The 6,818-nt window shown below is 36.7% G+C and overlaps 1 protein-coding gene across 9 annotated transcripts in view; it reads left to right on the plus strand.

Annotated features, from left to right (window-relative positions):
- The window catches only part of LOC108362973 (ADP-ribosylation factor 3), a 113,058-nt gene that overhangs the window by 32,436 nt on the left and 73,804 nt on the right, over positions 1 to 6,818 (plus strand). The window lies entirely within an intron of this gene.

Below are 6,818 nucleotides of genomic sequence, written 5' to 3' on the forward strand. Positions count from 1 at the left end.
CCTATTTAGAGCTTTTTGGAGGCGTACTGCCTCTGGGAGGCTCTTTATTTCCTCGCAGTGGTTTCGCCAGCTAGCTCTTTTGGATTTCCGCAATTCTTTGTTGTAAGAAGTTAGTGCAAGTTTGTACGGATTCCAATCACCCGTATTCTTTGCTCTATTGAATAGTTTTCTGGCTTGGCATCTCATTTGCTCAAGCTTCTTGCTCCACCAAGGCACATCACGTTTGGATTTTACCTTTCCTTGGGGACAGCTACTATTGAAAGCTATTCCAATGTCTGAATGAAGCTGTTCAGCTTCAGTTTCAAGCTCGTGCGCAGTCGTAATTTGACCACCATGGCTGTTTCCACCTTCTTCCATGATAAAGCGAAAGAATTCCCAGTTCGTTTTTCTGGGATTTCTGAAAACTAGTTCATGCTCAGGAAAGTGGCCAATGTCGAATTCTATGTGCATTAGAACTCAGTCAATTTCTTACTGAATATAAAATAGATGTTATGCTACTGTCCGAGACACATTTAACAAATAAATATAATTTCTCCATACCTGGATACAAATTCTATGCCACAAATCACCCAGATGGTAAAGCTCATGGAGGCACAGGGGTGCTGATTAGAAATCGCCTAAAGCACAATATTCTAGACTCAAAAGCAACAGCCTGTCTGCAAGCAACTACCATATGCTTACGAAACCGAGACCGAGACTTGAATCTATCGGCTATTTATTGCCCACCGCGATTTTTAATTTCTGAAAATGACTAATAGATTCCTGGCAGGAGGCGACTTCAACGCAAAGCATACGTACTGGGGATCACGCCTTATTAACCCAAAAGGGCGGCAGAGGTCACATCTCCTGGTAAACCTACTTACTGGCCCACCGATATAAAGAAGATACCAGACCTAGTAGACTTCGCAACTACAAGAAACATATACAGAAATAACATAACAGCAGAAACTCTACCTGAACTATCATCCGATCACTCCCCTATTTTAATAAAACTATATGAACAGACCCAAAACATCGAGATTGAGCCTCGTCTATCTTCAAATAACACCAACTGGCTTAAATATAAAAAGTACATCAGTAGTCACCTTAAATTAAACGCTGCACTTAACTGCGAGGGTGATATAGACTCCCTTGTTGAACATATGTATTAAAGAAACCTTTACTTCAGCCGCTGGCCTGGCAACACCAAATCAAGTCCAAGCACCACCTACGCATACTTCAGTTACAAACACCGAAATAGAAAAACTTGTGGCTGAAAAGCGGCGCCTAAGAAGACAGTGGCAGAGCCATCCCTCACCAACCTCACAGCTACTGTATAAAGCTGCCAGTAGAAAACTGAAACAAGCACTCAAACGGGCAGAGGATCGCAACTTGCAAAGGTACATTAAGAAACTTTCCCCGAATTCTACTGAAAGATACTCTATGGAAATCGCTAAAATACTTCAAACCACCAGTGGCTACGGAAATGCCAATTAGGAACCAAAGTGGTACCTGGGCTCGTAGTGAGCAGGAGAGAGCCGAGTGTTTTTCACACCATTTAAAGAATGTGTTTCAGCCAAACTGTCCAACGAACAACTTCAGGCTGCCACGGCTAACCAAAAATACAAATGAGCTATACACACCTAGCAAGACGAACTCTTTAGAAGTAAAAGCTAGAGTAAAGCAGCTTAATCCAGCTTAATCGCCGGGTGCTGATTTTATAACTCCGAAAATGCTAATAGAGCTACCGTTATTGCACTAGCAATTCTTTCTGACCTTTTCAACGCTATCCTCAAATTCGGTTACTTTCCGAAATCATGGAAAAGGTCGAAGATAATCATGATAGCCAAACCTGGAAAAGACGCAACACAGCCGTCCTCATACAGACCAATAAGCTTACTGCCCTGTCTTTCCAAAGTATTCGAAAAAGTACTCCTATCAAAGATATCTCCCTTTCTCCATGAACGCAATTTAATACCAGCACACCAATTTGGCTTCCGAGAAAAACATGGTACAATTGANACAAATTATTCGAAAAAGTACTCCTATCAAAGTTATCTCCCTTTCTCCATGAACGCAATTTAATACCAGCACACCAATTTGGCTTCCGAGAAAAACATGGTACAATTGAACAAGTTAATCGAATTACAAATGAAATCAGAAGGGCATTTGAGCTCAGAGAGTACTGCTCTGCAATTTTTCTCGATGTGGCACAAGCATTCGACAAAGTGTGGCACGACGGTCTTATATATAAAATNAATTTGGCTTCCGAGAAAAACATGGTACAATTGAACAAGTTAATCGAATTACAAATGAATCAGAAAGGCATTTGAGCTCAGAGAGTACCGCTCTGCAATTTTTCTCGATGTGGCACAAGCATTCGACAAAGTGTGGCAAGGCGGTCTTATATATAAAATTAAAAAATTGTTGCCGCCGGAATTCCACAAAATATTTGAATCATACATAACTAACAGAAAATTTGCTCTTAAAAGTATCTAATTCAAAAGACATGTCGATAACGGCTGGCGTTCCTCAAGGTAGTGTGCTCGGGCCTATGCTGTATATCATCTACACTTCAGATATTCCAACTAGCAAGTATATACTCACATCCACATTCGCCGATGATACCGCCTTAGTAAGTCGAAATAAATGTCCCAACAGAGCGTCAAGAGTACTAGAGGAACATTTACTACGCATAGAAGAATGGCTGGCAAACTGGCGCATAAAAGTCAACGAACAGAAGTGTAAACATACAACATTTTTACTCAGACCGCAAGTATGCCCCCCAATCAAATTAAATAATGTCCATATTCCACAAGCTAATGAGGTGACATGTCTAGGAATACACTTGGATAGAAGACTAACTTGGCGCAAACACATATCAACCAAGATTACACAAATGAAGCTAAAGTTAGCTAGCGTGAACTGGCTTATAAACAGTAAAGCAAAACTGAAACTAGATTATAAGGTACTTGTATATAATACAGCCATTAAGCCTATATGGATGTACGGTATTCAACTGTGGGGTACGACCTGTGCAACCAACATTGACAGGATCCAAAGATTCCAATCTAAAACGCTAAGGGTCTTAACGGGAGCACCGTGGTATGTCCACAATGAAAATATATATAGGGACCTTGGTATACCGATGGTTAAATCTGTAATCGACAGCAGCAGAGAAAAATATAAAATAAAACTGCGTAACCACCCAAATCCACTGGCAAGTGGCCTGTGCAACACAATAAATATAACACGCCTGCGAAGAAGAGATCTACCAGCCTTTCGTTGAGCGACGTTAAACCAACAGGGCTCAACCCCAGGGTTTGAGCTATGTTATTGTAAATTAGACGTAAGATTTTTAAACTTGTTGTTAGGCTTAATAGATGTAAAATAAGCAGATCCAATAAATAAATGCAAGTATAATTAAAAAAAAATTTTAAGAAGCTGAATAGTAGGTACAATTCAAACTAGTTTTACTTCACTACTTCGCACCACTTGTTCGCTTCTTCCTCTTCTTCAAAATTATTCTTTACACTCTCATTCTCATAATAATGTGACGTCACACCCAGTTGCTCTCAGATCGTTTGGCGCAATCTTATATTCTATCATTATTGATTAGAAGTCGGTTCCTCTCTTTGCGCCAGGAAGCAAACTTTATACTTAAGGATCCTCTCAGCGAATTCGCTAAAAAGAGTCTCTAATACGGCTTTCCGCCGATTGCAGCAGAATTCGTGAGAGTAATTTTGGCGTGACGTCACCGTAGAGTTGACAACTGAGAGCGGCAAATAAAACTGCTGTCTAGTGATGTGCTGAATTGTCGGTACCCAATACTTAAAAAAGGTCTCGGTACCCAACACTTCCTTATCGGTACCCAATAGTGATTCTTTACATTAGGGATGCACAGCAGAGGTGCACGCAGTCGACGTCGCGGGCAAACTGCAAGCACGCGAGCGTGCTAGGCAAGGTGAAGTGAGCTGTACGGGATGGCATCGTATACATATTTTTCAAATAAAAATGCGTGTATGTATGTCATATATAGCATTGACACATTAAGTTAAACTTTTGGCAAATAAAATTAATCTTTTGGCAAATAAATTTAACCTTTTGGCAAATAAAATTAATCTTTTGGCAAATAAATTTAACCTTTTGGCAAATAAAATTAATCTTTTGGCAAATAAATTTAACCTTTTGGCAAATAAAATTAATCTTTTGGCAAATAAATTTAATCTTTTGGCAAATAAAATTAAACTTTACTATAGTACTAAACAGTGTTTGAAAAAGTAAAAAATACATTAAAAACCTGCTGTTGCTGTGCTAGGAATGTATTTTTTTTTAACTTTTGACGCTTAGCTTTACTGCGCCAATATCAAGAGTTAACCTCCAGAGGGTCAATTCCCGTTTTGCGTTATCGTTAAGTGATAAAAATAACACCTTAACACCGCATTTATTTCGGTGCTAATTTTACACTTTTCACTTCACTTTACGATAACGCAGAACGGGAATTGACCCTCAGGATAGCCGAAAGGTAGTTTTCGAGATACGCATGTAAGATATAAGTGGGCGGTGCTCCCCCATTTTCCTAAAAATTCCTGAAAAGCCACTTCTTTGCTAAAGAACGATTGTATATGTATATCAATTTTGAATAAATATTGATGAATTCCTTAGCCACACTGCTCAAAAAATCTGAAAGTCCGGTACATATACAATATAAATTCAAGGCCGTATTTAAGAAAAGTCTCCTAAACTCGACAATTTTAATGCGATTGCAATTAATGAGGTATCAGTTTATTTGAAAATAGATTTAATTTTAGACAGTACTGCATATTTTGGAATTGTGGAAACTATCAATAGTCAAAATTTAAAAAATTAAGAGAAATATAGTTTTTTTTTGTTATTTTACCCAATAAAAAATCCCAACAAGCCAAGTCCGAAAATAGATTATTAAATACCATTTTAAAGGCCTATATATACTCTTCTCAGATGACATTCGATCTTTGAAATCGAGTCAATAATAATGATTCAAAAACTCGTAAATCTACAAAACCGAATAAAATTAGGGTGTAGGGTCTTGAAATTTCAAAAAAAAAAAAAAAAAACATTTTCGATGAGCATTCTAATGTACATATGGGCGTATGAATATAAATGAATTTTTTTTGAACCTGCGTTTGAAAATATATTAAGGGAGTTCAAGATTTGTAGCATTTTAGATGTTTTTTTATCCCATTTGGCCATAATGCGTGGTTTGGTTGAAATAAAATGCGCCAAATAGTTTGACGAATATTTGAGACCATGCTGTGACAGAACTGTTTGAAAGTGAGCAGTCAAATCAACAGAACAGAAAAACCGAAAAAAACATTTCAGCTATCCTGCAGGTTAACTCTTCATATTGGCGCAGTGAAGCTAAGCGTCAAAAGTTAAAAAAAATGCATTCATAACACAGCAGCAGCAGTTTTTCAGTGTATTTTTTACTTTTTCAAACACTGTTTAGTACTACAGTGGAGTTTAATTTTATTTGCCAAAAGATTAAATTTATTTGCAAAAAGATTAATTTTATTTGCCAAAAGATTAAATTTATTTGCCAAAAGATTAAATTTATTTGCCAAAAGATTAAATTTATTTGCCAAAAGATTAATTTTATTTGCCAAAGGATTAAATTTGTTTGCCAAAATATTAAATTTATTTGCCCAAAGTTTAACTTAATGTGCAAATGCTATATGTAATACTTCTATATTGGCAGTAAGCTAACTTTTAAGCATTCCGAAATCAAAGCGAGACAGTCTAGTACTCTTTTTGTCAATGGACTGTGTACTTGAGTGCCGTTTTTGTATATGTGTTGTGTACATGTTATAAACGTATGTGTTCCTTTTCTTTCGTACGTGTTTATTGATATATCTGTACTGTAGTGTTTTCGGACGGTACTAGCTCTTAATGCCAATATAGGAGTATTACATATATGACGTGTACTTTTGCGACAACTGAGCCAGTGTGGCATCAGGCCACCAGAAAAAGCCAATTTTTCCAAAACAAAAGCGCCAAGTTTTTATTATCATGTTTAATAATTTTTTTGATTCAGTAAAAAGTGTATATAGTACATATCCATTTCCTCACGTTTTTATTAATAAATTAATTTCAATACATTTATAACAACGCAAAACATATTTAATTTACCTATTCCTCACATTTTATTCAAAAAATGAATTCCATCTTAATGTAGAATATTAGTGTATACATACATACATATGTACCTATGCATTCGGTGTGCTTAAATTAAAAAAGCATCACTAAATACCGCACCATGCATTGAATTCCAATTATTTTGGTTTTTTGGTTTCCCAAAATTTAGTGCAAAATGCACGACCTTGGCAACAGTGAGCTGAGCACATCAATGCTCAAACAGTGATGCCAGACCAAGTATTGAGTAAATGCGCTATGTATATTTTTCTTTTAAAGCAAAAGTTCTAATTGGCGAGGGTATTGATTTTTGGTTCTTACATAGAACACTGATAAGATTCACAAACTTATCTTAGGACTTAATTAAAATAATCAACATTATTTGTAGACGAATATATTTGTGTTCGTATGAAATAGTAGCTTATGTCGGGAGGCTGGCTTTAGTAAAATGTACCATTTCCTATATTCTTTAAACCACAAGGAATTTTTTTATGAAACTTTACCTTTATACGAATATTGACTTGCTAGCATCGCCATTAACATTACCGTCTTTTACGTTTATTTTCCAAGAGTTCTTCAACGACTCGGCGCCAGTGAGTCTTTCGCAATCGTATGCTGGGAATGGTTCATTATACTAAAGCCAGTCTTCCGACATAAGCTACTATTCT

Source organism: Rhagoletis zephyria, unplaced genomic scaffold, assembly GCF_001687245.7.
Source record: "Rhagoletis zephyria isolate East Lansing unplaced genomic scaffold, Rhagoletis_zephyria_1.1 Rzeph_scaffold_01155, whole genome shotgun sequence".
Taxonomy (NCBI): Eukaryota; Metazoa; Arthropoda; class Insecta; order Diptera; family Tephritidae; genus Rhagoletis; species Rhagoletis zephyria.